The 13,055-nt window shown below is 42.6% G+C and overlaps 1 protein-coding gene across 17 annotated transcripts in view; it reads left to right on the top strand.

Annotated features, from left to right (window-relative positions):
• CELF4 (CUGBP Elav-like family member 4) overlaps window positions 1-13,055 on the top strand; it is a 1,140,249-nt gene that overhangs the window by 537,546 nt on the left and 589,648 nt on the right. The window lies entirely within an intron of this gene.

Here is a 13,055-nt window from a genome sequence, read left to right as displayed (position 1 = left end):
CGAGCGGCCCCATAGATCCTCCTCTCATTACCATGTCCTGAGAAGAAGTTAGGGGAAAATAAATCCATAACAGATGGCGTCATTAGGATTCATGGCTTCTCTAATATTTCTTCTATACAGTCAATGCTTCATACCTGGCGCCTCAGCGCTCTGCGGAGGTTTGCTGCATTCATTTACATTAGTCGCCGCTGGCACGGAGAAAACTTACAGGGTAGGAAGCGCAAAAATAACCCATAGAGAAATATTACAGTGTGTGATGACAAACTCAGCTCAGCTACATCCCATCTTAAAGGGGTACTCCGGGGGAAAACAAATTATTTTAATTCAACTTGTGCAAGAAAGTTATACAGATTTGTCGATTATTTCTATTTAAAAAATCTTAATCCTTCCAGTTCTGTATGCTCCAGAGGAAGTTGTGTAGTTCTTTCAAGTCTGTCCACGGTGCTCTCTGCTGCCACCTCTGTCCATGTCAGGAACTGTCCAGAACAGGAGCAAATCCCCATAGCAAACCTCTCCTGCTCTGGCCAGTTCCTGACTAGTGTTGGGCGCGAATATTCGCAATGCGAATATTTATCGTGAATTCGTAAATATTGCGAATATAGCACTATATATTCGCAATTATGAATATTCGCTTTTTTTTTCCACAGTACACATCACGGTGATCATCCCTCCCTGCTTCCAGCTTGTGGTGTAAACAAGGCTACAATACTAGTTCCTGTGTCAGACTAGCGGGCGCACGAAAATTCGCATAGGTTTGGCGCATATTGATCCCTCCCTTCTTTTATCTCTTTTATCACGCGATATTGCGCATGCGCAGGTATATTTTATGGCGAATGCGCATGCACATTTTATGGTGCATAGTAAAAAAGGCTGTGAATATGCGAATTTTGCGAATATATGATGAATATTCATCCGTATATTCGCGATATATTGCGAATTCGAATATGGCCTATGCCGCTCAACACTATTCCTGACACAGACAGAGGTGTCAGCAGAGAGCACTGTGGTCAGACTGGAAAGAAATGCACAACTTTCTCTGGGGAATACAGTAGCTGATAAGTACTGGAAGGATTAAGATTTTTAAATAGAAGTCATTTACAAATCTGTTTAACTTTCAGTTGATTTGAAATCATTTTTTCCCCCCACCGGACTATCCCTTTAAGTAGCATATATTAGCAGTTTCCAATCATAACTTGGTGCTGGACAGCGAGGTGATGTTTCACGGACCCAATTCAAAATCTGTAATAATCCCACCACCACCAACCAGTGTTGCCATAGGTGTCAGAGAAACCTTTAGGCCAGTGTTTTCCAAACAGTGTGTCTCCGACTGTTGCAAAACTACAACTCCCAGCATGCCCGGACAGCCAACGGCTGTCCGGGCATGCTTGGGGTTGTAGTTTTGCAACAGCTGGAGACACACTGTTTGGAAAATACTGCTTTAGACCCCCTTTAGCATCAGTGTCTAGAAGCAACCGCTACCTCTGTACCTCCTGCACCTCTGATGGTGGAATTTGGTGTTGGTATACAAGGAGGAGTATTCAATAGATTGTGTAACACTATACGTATACACAGATGTAGCAGAGCTGACTTGTCAGTTAACTCTCTGTTTACTTTCAGTCCTATGTAAAGCTACAGATTACTTCTTATCAGGGCTCAAGTCCTGCAGGAATGCATGGGAACTGAGTTCCTGCACTTTTTCCACAGTAAGAACACTGGGGGTGATTTATTAAAACCTGTCCAGAGGAAAAGTTGCTGAGTTGCCCTTAGCAACCAATCAGATTACTACTTTCATTTTTCAAAAATGAAAGAAGCGATCTGATTGGTTGCTATGGGCAACTCAGCAACTTTTCCTCTGGACAGGTTTTGATAAATCTCCCCCAGTGTTCCCATTAGTAGGAGTCCTGCAGGACCAGTCCTTGAGTGTAGAGATTGGGGGAGTTCCCAGACAATTTTTCACAGGACTTGACAGTAAAGAAGCACTCCGATAATATTTTTGTTGTGCTTGTGTAGTGCAGCATAGGCTTTTAATACAAAATAATGACGAGGTTCTTGTGTATACCTTGCACTTACCTGTTTTAGCTGATGTGGCAGGCATGGGTTTCTTGGGCCATGTTTTTTTTTAATAAAGAGGCAAAGTAAAATTGGCATGCTGTCTGCATTTCCCATGAATCCTCTGGCTTTGCAATGAGAGGAGAAAGGGTAGGTTAATTCGGTTCATTCATCTATGGAGCCCACCTAATCACCTGGCTAGACCCCAGCAACCAAAAGTCCAAACAACTGAGACTCATAGGTGGGTTGAGGTCAGTTCACACTTTGAAAATATTGCCATGAAAATTTGAGGTCTTTGGGCTTTGTTCACATGTTGAGTCCTCACTGCATTTTTCATGCGTTTTTACATGTAAAGTTTTTACCAAGTTTTGCTAAATTGCAGTAAAATATCTCTATTTTTGGCAAGATGTTGGAAAAAGCCAGGCAGAGACTGAAAGAACAAAGAAAAAAAGAACAAAAAAATAAAATAAAAAACTGAGAAAAAAAACCAAACAAAAACAAAGCCTCAAGAGAAGTGTATAACTACTATATATATATATATATATATATATATATATATATATATATATATCCTAATCTCATAAAAAAAAAGCAATTCTTGGTGGGGGTGGGAGGGTCTGATAGGTGATGATGTCATCATGTAGATCACAGGAAGTCATCTGAGCCAGGAGTGATCACATCCTCTGACACATGCTCACATCGTGGGTCAGGCTGGTGGTCACATGACCCAGTTACAGTAAAACAGCTCATGGGGGCAGCTGTGCTTGATTAGAACAGATGTTGCTGAAGGACTAGTGATGTTGAGTTTGCATGATATGGACAAAAAAAATAACCAAAAAAATAAAAACAACAGAGTACTTCTTTAAGCTCAGAGACAACCTGCCACTTTCATGCTGCTTGAACTATAATTCTATGGGGCACCTGACCAACCTTGATTGGTAGATTTCCCCCATTTACCCAAACAGGAAGAGATCTATCAATCAAGGGTGGCAAGGTCGTGAGAAGACAGAGACTGACTTATGGTTCAGGCAGCATGAAAGTGATGACAGATTCCCTTTAAAGGTGGTACTTCCCTGGATTTATTATTATTTTTTTTTTTAATCAACTGGTGCCAGAAAGTTAAACAGATTTGTAAGTTACTTCTATTAAAACATCTTAATCCTTCCTGTACTTATCACTTGTTGTATGCTCCACAGGAAGTTATTTTCTTTTTAAATTTCCTTTTTGTCTGACCACAGTGCTCTCTGCTGACACCTGTCACCAGGAACTGTCCAGAGTAGGAGCCAATCCCCATAGCAAACCTATCCTGCTCTGGACAGTTCCTGACATGGACAGAGGTGTCAGCAGAGAGCACTGTGGTCAGACAGAAAGGAAATTCAAAAAGAAAATAATTTCCTATGGAGCATACAGCAGCTGATAAGTACAGAAAGGATAAAAAAAATGATTGAAATAACTTACAAATCTGTTTAACTTTCTGGCACCAGCTGATTAAAAAAAAAAAAAATGTTTTCCAGGGGAGTACCCCTTAAATTTGTGCCAAATGCCAAACTTAAAGGGGTACTCCAGCCCTAAGACATCTTATCCCCTATCCAAAGGATACGGGATAAGATGTCTGATCTCAGGGGTCCCACCACTGGGGACCCCTGTAATCTCTAATGCAGCACCCGCCTGTCTCAGCTGCACAAAGCGATGATCGCTCCATGTCTGAAGCCTCACGACCACGGGGGCGGAGTATCGTGACGTCACGACTCTGCCCCCTTGTGACGCCACACCCCGTCCCCTCAATACAATGCCGTCATGCCCCCTACCATAGGCTTGCATTGAGGGGGTGGGTCATCACAGGGGGGCGGAGCCGTGACGTCACGATACTCAGGCTCCGTGGTTGTGAGGCTTCAGACACGGAGTGATCACCGCTTCGTGCAGCTGAGATAGGTGGGTGCTGCAGGAAAGATTGCGGGACCCCCGCGATCAGTCATCTTATCCCCTATCCTTTGGATAGGGGATAAGATGTTGAGGGGCGGAGTACCCCTTTAACTCAGCTCTGCGACCACTGTAACTTTTTTTTAAACAATTTTACAAGTTACATAAAGCTTTTTTGAAGTGAATGGAGCGCGCTGGTCAGGAAGGATATTGTTTATCCCCTTTGTAGCAGTTAAGTTGATGCCGAGCGTACAAGAGCCCCAGCTAAGGTCAGGTAGAGGTACTTGAGTATTTGTATTGATCCGATCAGCTTTCCAGCTCTGAATGTGAAAGGCTAGAATTAATCCATTACATCTCCCTGGGCTTGTTTTCAGAAACCCATGCCAGGACTTAGTATTCTAAGAAAAACTTTCCATGTAATGGCTTCAGGGACCACATCGACCCGACCATCAAATCAAAGGACAGCCAGCTTTTACTTTTTGCATTTGCAGTAATCTGTGTAAATTACAAACCATCAATGTCCTACAGACCACTGATCTGTCCGCCGCTACCATAGGCTTTATTTATCAGTGCGGGACAGGACCGGGGGGGAGGGGGCTTTATACACACATCTAAAACTACAATAAAATCTTGTGTTGTTGCTACATTTAAAGGGGTATTCCAGCCTTAGGATAGGGGGTAAGATGACTGATCGCACCATGGGGCAGCCCCTGGATTTCTGTGCTCTCGAGACCAAGACATGACGTCACGGCCATGCCCCCTCTATTCATGTCTATGGGAGGGGGCGTGGCGGCTGCCACGCCCCCTCCCATAGACATGAATGGAGGGGGCATGGCATGACATCACAACAGGGTGTGGCCGTGATGCCGCGTCTCGGGAGCAGTGCCCTGCACAGAATTCCGGTTGCTGCTGTTTAGGTCCCCTGAGTACCCCTTTATGTTTAAAGCGAAGCTCCGGTGATGGCTGGATATTTGCTTAAAGGACATCTATAGTGCAATATAACTTTACCCCTATCCGAAGGATGGGAGATAAGTTATAGATCGCGGGGGTCCGAGCGCTGGACGGGGCCGCGGCAATGTACAGGAAAGGGGGCGTTCCGTCCCCGCATGACGCGGCGGCCGACACGCCTCCTCCATGTACCCCATAGAGATACATGGAGGAGGCGTGTCTGCCGCGGCTTTCTGCTGGGAACGGAACTTCACTTCCTGCAGACTGCCGCAGCCCCGTCCAGGAGATCCTGGGGGAGCCCCAGCGCTCAGACCCCCCCGCGATCTATAACTTATCCCCTATCCTTTGGGGATAAGTTATTTTGCACTGGAGTACTCCTTTAAATTTCCATGTCCCCGCCCAAGCCTGATACTATAGCATTCAATTAACAGATTATGCCAAAGTTCTATGCAAATCTGTAGATTCAACGCCAAAGTCTAGGGCTTGGACTGCGGTGCAGAAAATGTGATCATCTATCCTGTCGCCTGAGCCATCATTGGAGTTGTGCTTATATATTTTGTCAGATAAATACCATGCCCCTACTACCAAGTCCCACCCAAACTATTAAAGCTATTCGAAACTGGTAAGAGAATTCCGTGATATGGCGCCAGATAGCTTGTAAGTTTCCTTCCATGGTCTCCATTGAAAAACTAAAGCTCCAACCGCAATATGTTTTTCTTCTGGGATCTAATTCAACTCACGTCATCTTTTCATACAACTCTGCATCATATCATTCCTCAGGTATTTATACCCGAGATTTATGAATAAATTGACCACTGGGCATTACCATTCTGCTTGTCAAAGGGGTGTGTCCCTACACAGTGTGGTACTGACAGCACTGATTGGACAGTGCAGGGACACACCCCTAACTGGGGACACCCAGGTGTCAATTCATTCATAGATTTGTAGGAAGAATGAAAGAGGAACAGCCCAATGCAGATTTTAAAGTAAAGATTCATAGTCCTGCGTCCTTAAGAGGTTAAATGCTGTTAAAGGGGTACTCCGCTGGAAAACATTTTATTTTTAAATCAACTGGTGCCAGAAAGTTAAACAGATTTGAAAATGACTTCTATTTAAAAATCTTAATCCTTCCAGTACTTATCAGCTGCTGTATTCTCCATAGGAGGTTCATTACTTCTTGAATTTCCTTTCTGTGTGACCACAGTGCTCTCTGCTGACACTTCTGTCCATTTTAGGAACTGTCCAGAGTACAAGCAAAGCCCCATAGAAAACCTATCCTGCTCTGGACAGTTCCTGACATGGACAGCAGAGAGCACTGTGGTCAGACAGAAAGGAAATTCAAAAAGAAAATAACTTCCTGTGGCGCAAATAGCTACTGATAAGTACTGGAAGGATTAAGATTTTTTTAATAGAAGTAATTTACAAATCTGTTAAACTTTTGGCACAAGTTGATTTAAAACAAAATGCTTTCCAGTGGAGTACCCCTTTAAGAAAAATGTCCAATATTCCTTAACTCATGGAATTGCCTTTGCTTTTATAGTCATTTCTTTAGGACTATATTTACCAAGCGGACTGGATGTTTTACCCACCGCCGGATCAATCATCTAAGGTATGCAGAAACACGCTCACATTGTACACGCTGCCTACGCAGGAATCTCACCGCCTATACCCAGTAATAAATACACTCACGTGCTCAACGCATTGGTCGCTGCTATAATGAAGGTGATTCATGCAGCCGAATGCAGTAACAACACTTAACTCACGTGTAAGAATAAAGTACAGGGAAATCTATGTGAGACAACTACCTAAAAGTGCCCCAAAGAAAGGGCTCTACAAAGGAGATAGTGTTTCTAATAATGTGGAACAGAACATCTGTAGTGGATGGGCGGGTGGTCTTCTCATAGAGGTGGTCTTTTGGAAGGTTTCAATGTATCTTCTATGACCTGTGATGCATTTGTGCTTCGCATGGCCTGGACGTTGTGTCAGACGTCACCCATGATATCATAAGGGGATTCTGTCCTCCCCATCGTTGGAGTTACATTTAGTTTTCAGCCATAAGATTGTTTCTATTATGTGTCAATATATGAAAAACACGTTGACTTGCCCTCTTCTTTATAGGGACTAGACCAGGAAAATAAATGTATCCCCTAATCACAGGATAGGGGATAAGTGTTTAATCGCATCCACTGGGACCACCCGCTATCTCCTTGATGGGGCCCGGCTACGAACAAGTCACCAGAGCGCTCCGGCCCCCTACTTTGGAGACGAGCAGGAGTGATGGACCACTTAGGACCCCATTTCAGCCAGTTATTGGCCGTCACCTCTAAATGTTTCGAAGGAGGCGGCTGAATCGCTTCGTGGATTGTAAGTACAGCAGCTCTATACTTTCAGTCCTATGTAAAGCAACAGATTACTTCTTATGCAGTAAAGAAGCACTCCAATATTATTTTTGTTGTGCTTGTGTAGTGCAGCATAGGCTTTTAATACAAAATAATGAAGAGGTTCTTGTGAATACCTTGCACTTACCTGTTTTAGCTGATGTGGCAGGCATGGGTTTCTTAGGCCATGTTTGTTTTTAATAAAGAGGAAAAGTAAAATTGGCATGCTGTCTGCATTTCCCATGAATCCTCTGGCTTTGCAATGAGAGGAGAAAGGGTAGGTTAATTTGGTTCATTCATCTATGGAGCCCACCTAATCACCTGGCTAGACCCCAGCAACCAAAAGTCCAAACAACTGAGACTCATAGGTGGGTTGAGGTCAGTTCACACTTTGAAAATATTGCCATGAAGAATTGAGGTCTTTTGGCTTTGTTCACATGTTGAGTCCTCACTGCATTTTTCATGCGTTTTTACATGTAAAGTTTTTACCAAGTTTTGCTAAATTGCAGTAAAATATCTCTATTTTTGGCAAGATGTTGGAAAAAGCCAGGCAGAGAAACAGAGAAAAAATAAAACAAAAGCAAAGCCTCAAGAGAGGTGTATAACTACTATATATATCCTGATCTCATAAAAAAGCAATTCTTGGTGGGGGTGGGAGGGTCTGATAGGTGATGATGTCATCATGTAGATCATAGGAAGTCATCTGAGCCAGGAGTGACCACTTCCTCTGACACATGATCACACCGTGGGTCAGGCTGGTGGTAACATGACCCGGTTACAGTAATGCAGCTCATGGAGGCAGCTGTGCTTGATTAGAACAGATGTAGCTGTAGGACTAGTGATGTTGAGTTTGCATGATATGGACAAAAAAAAAACTAACCTAAAAAATAAAAACAACAGAGTGCTTCTATAAGCTTAGAGACAACCTGCCACTTCCATGCTGCTTGAACTACAATTTTTTTAGAACTTTTTGGAATCAATAAATGTTACATTTGAGTTTGATGGGTCAGAGAACTCAATCAGAGGGTGATACAAAATTTAATTTAGGAATACTTAATTTTAGGTCTCCATTCTAATAGATAAGTGCTTCCTGGTGTCATATTAGCTAAAACACAATGGGAAAACATCTAGGACAGTGTTCTCCAAAACTTCAACCCCCAGCATGCCCAAACAGCCTTTGGCTATCCGGGCAGACTGGAAGTTGAGGTTTTGCACCACCTGGAGTCACCCTGGTTGGAAGACTGCTTTAGGACTTGGGGCACAAATAGAACCACCTGGAGCACGTTTGGTGAGGATCAACTTGCAGATGTCCAATTGATGCTGAAATTGAAAAACCAAACCATAACTATGGCCTGATTCTCCAGTATATCCAAATGATATCACGTCCTGAAATTACGGGCATCATGGTTACCCAGTATGGCATAAGAGGACACAAGTTGGATACAACTCCATTGAGCTTTTAAGAGTCTACGCCACAGAAAGTTCTTCATAGTTGAGTTGTGGCCATGCTTGCATCCATACTGGCCAACCATGGCATTTATAATCTCAAGAGGTGACATTATGGTCATAGTCATGTCATTGGCCCTGAAGGCTATGTCTACAGGCTCTACAGACTACCATTGACCAACCTTTAGAGACCTTACCCATTCTAGTCATTTTGTCCACCTCTCTTAGAATGAGAGCTCCAATCTGGGACAGGGGCGGGTTATGGACATCTCAAATGCTTGAAATGTTTAACTTTAGAGCAATAAAATTATTTATCCATGACAATTTGTATTGCAAAAAAAAATAAAAAAAAAATAAAAAAAAAAAAAATATATATATATATATATATATATATATAATCACTCCAAACGAAAGAGCCAGCAAATACCCCCTCCGTAAGTGCACGTGGTCAGCCAACTGGCAAGTCAGCAGTCCATAAATATGCAATCTCCACCACAGCACAAATAATCAGAGGTCCAGGATCAAGTGGAAAGGCTTCCAAGTTTATTCACACCAAAAATGTGATAGCGGTGCAACGTTTCGGCAAACTGCCTTTATCAAGCATACAAATCATACAAAATGAAAAACTTAAATACATCAAGGTGCTTTCTGATAGGTTTACAAACAGCTGTGATACATTGTAATTAGTGATTCCATCCAACCCTCTGCAGGTAATTGGTTCTCCTTGTGTGACATCATCACAACAAACAATGACTGCTACAATAAAGTGCATATTCTCACTCTAGTGACTATACAATAGTTAATAAATGAATAGGGGGGAGTGTACATGGCATCAGAGTCAAGATTAGCTCTATCGATTATCAATAGTTGTCATATCAGTACTTACGATCGTTCCGTCCCTCCATGTGTCTATATGTTTGTAAACAAAAGTATTGCGGCTGCGCGAGATCGCGCCTGCCGCGGCTCTCATATCGCAAGTTCCACTGTTACTATGCGCATGCGTGAACCCATGTAATACGGACACTATGGTTACCACAGACGCTTGCTAATGCGGCTGCGCAAAAGCCGCAGAAGGGTACGCTCATCTTTCTGTACAATACCGGATCGTGTGTTCCCAACCCAATGCACATGCGTCAAATCAAGGCGCAGCGCATAGGGCTCCAGGTTACCAACACTGATTAAACCTAGTGAAGTACGGGGAGTAGTAATCTATAAATAAGTAACATAGCAACGTGTGTGTCAGTATAAAAGTACAAAAGATACAAAAGATGCAATACAAAAATGCTAGCAGATAATAATAATAAAATTACATTAATAGTCATGGAGTATATAAGAAAAGTTGTCTCAATTTGAGACAACTTTTCTTATATACTCCATGACTATTAATGTAATTTTATTATTATTATCTGCTAGCATTTTTGTATTGCATCTTTTGTATCTTTTGTACTTTTATACTGACACACACGTTGCTATGTTACTTATTTATAGATTACTACTCCCCGTACTTCACTAGGTTTAATCAGTGTTGGTAACCTGGAGCCCTATGCGCTGCGCCTTGATTTGACGCATGTGCATTGGGTTGGGAACACACGATCCGGTATTGTACAGAAAGATGAGCGTACCCTTCTGCGGCTTTTGCGCAGCCGCATTAGCAAGCGTCTGTGGTAACCATAGTGTCCGTATTACATGGGTTCACGCATGCGCATAGTAACAGTGGAACTTGCGATATGAGAGCCGCGGCAGGCGCGATCTCGCGCAGCCGCAATACTTTTGTTTACAAACATATAGACACATGGAGGGACGGAACGATCGTAAGTACTGATATGACAACTATTGATAATCGATAGAGCTAATCTTGACTCTGATGCCATGTACACTCCCCCCTATTCATTTATTAACTATTGTATAGTCACTAGAGTGAGAATATGCACTTTATTGTAGCAGTCATTGTTTGTTGTGATGATGTCACACAAGGAGAACCAATTACCTGCAGAGGGTTGGATGGAATCACTAATTACAATGTATCACAGCTGTTTGTAAACCTATCAGAAAGCACCTTGATGTATTTAAGTTTTTCATTTTGTATGATTTGTATGCTTGATAAAGGCAGTTTGCCGAAACGTTGCACCGCTATCACATTTTTGGTGTGAATAAACTTGGAAGCCTTTCCACTTGATCCTGGACCTCTGATTATTTGTGCTGTGGTGGAGATTGCATATATATATATATATATCCACTCTATGGGACCCTGGACCTGGGACCTTTACCGCCTGCACCCGTTGCTCTCTTTGGAGGTTGTGCTGCTCTACCCCTTTTGCTCGTCTATATATATATATATATATATATATATATATATATATATATATATATATATCCCAGAGAAAATGAGCAATAAGTAAAGACTTTCCTTTCGGAGCGCACAAAAGTTTCTCTCTCCGCAATGTCACCAGTTCAGGTTGGCAATGACAAATTATGATGTGCACGATACAAAGGGACCGGTATACAAGCGAGACCCCAAGCTACATACAAAGTGGAGAAGGGGGAGGCTTTTTAAGTTTCTAATTAAGAAATATTGACTCTCCGGCTGTAGGATGTCACTAATGGCTTTTCTTTCTACAAAGTTTATGCAGCCAAAGTCAAGGCCTTGGACATCCATCATCGAAGTAGAGAGGCAGAAATAAGGAGGCAGCCAACATCGGCGGCGATGTAATGGATTAGCCCATATTCTCATCTCAATGCTTTGTGTTTCTTGGTAATGGTTGGGCTAACCGTCGGCTGAAGGCTAAAATACCAACGGTGCTTGGTAGTTTATCTCAGCAGAACCCCCTCAGTCATCTAACATCGCCCGGCTGTTTCCATACCGAGTGCGTTTCCCATCACCCTTCTGCATGGTGCATCTTCCTCCTGCAAGGTGCCTCAAGCAAGGTGCAAAACTACCATTTCCAGCATGTCCGGGCATGCTAGTAGTTGTAGTTTGGCAAAAATCTGAGGAACTTTCGTTGGGAAACCCTGTCCTAGGGACATGTCAAAAATTTTATCGGTTGGGTTCTGAGTGTTCTGAACCTGACCGATGAGCAGAACGTTCTGTGTCTATGAGACTTACATTATGAGTCAGTCCTGGTCATGTGACACAGAGCCACAAAGAGCCGTTTTTCCCAGTTGGTACTCGTGGTCGATTGGGGTCTTTTGAGTTAGATCTTGACCAATAAAACTTTTGATATGTCTCTACAACATGATGATCCCGGATGCTTCTGGTGGTCGCTCCGGGTCTGTTGAGTTAGATATCTCTCTACAACAAGACACTTACGGGTGGTTCTCATGGTCGGTAGGGGTCTGTTGAGACATACCTTGACCAATCAGGCCTTTTCATAAGTCTCTACAGCTTTTCATGTGTCTCTACAACTACAACTAAATAAAAAAAATAGTAAAATAGTTTTTCTGTCTCTATCTTGAAATTGTTGACACTGGCTCTGTGATTTACATTTATACCAGACGTTATGACACAGTAGCAGATCTGGTGTATCCCAATTACCACCAATGCCTATTGGATGCAATATATCAAAAAACACTAAACCCCTAGGTAAAAGCCTGAGGTTAAAAAAAAGAAAAAAAGTCTTATTAAAATTAACTAAACTCTAAAACTTCTGTGTTTCTGTGTGTAAATCCCAAAGGGATATTATAACTTATTGCATAGTAAAAGGATAATGTCCTTGTCCTCTGTCCTCTCTTACTAGACAACAGGATTAAAATACTGTTAAAACATATTCATACCCTTCTCAACATGTTTTGTTGTCCCACAGCATCATCAGGGGATAAAGAGGTGATGAGTACACAATCCTGAAGCTTGGAGGGTTAAATTAACCTTCACATTGACATCCCATACACAAAAGCATTAAGAGTGGTTCATTTTTCATAAGGTTTTTTTTTTATATATATTACCATAGGCTTTGGCTCGGGAACAATAGGAGTCCCCATAGTATCCAGAACATAATTCTGTCCAGCTGCAATATCATTGTTGTCCCTGCTGAAGTCCAGGAAGTGAGGGTGGGACTAGCACTTCTCTGTGCTCACTCTTGTCTTATCAGACTGCAGCATGAAAACAGAGAGGAGGAGATTACAGAGCAGCCTGCAGTGATCGAATTAAGGGGCACAGCACAGCAGACTCAGGGAGAAAGTAAATGCATGGTGAGTGAGGACAGCTCATTGTTTGCCTCGGACATGCCCCTTTCTGAGCAGTGGATGTCAGAATGAGTGAGCAGCAGAACAAAGGGATTTGTGAACCAAATACAGAAGCTAGACACATAAAAAGACGTG

Source organism: Hyla sarda, chromosome 1 (assembly GCF_029499605.1).
Source record: "Hyla sarda isolate aHylSar1 chromosome 1, aHylSar1.hap1, whole genome shotgun sequence".
Lineage (NCBI taxonomy): Eukaryota > Metazoa > Chordata > Amphibia > Anura > Hylidae > Hyla > Hyla sarda.
Note: the sequence above shows the minus strand (reverse complement) of the source record. Positions and strands in the feature narration are given on the sequence as shown.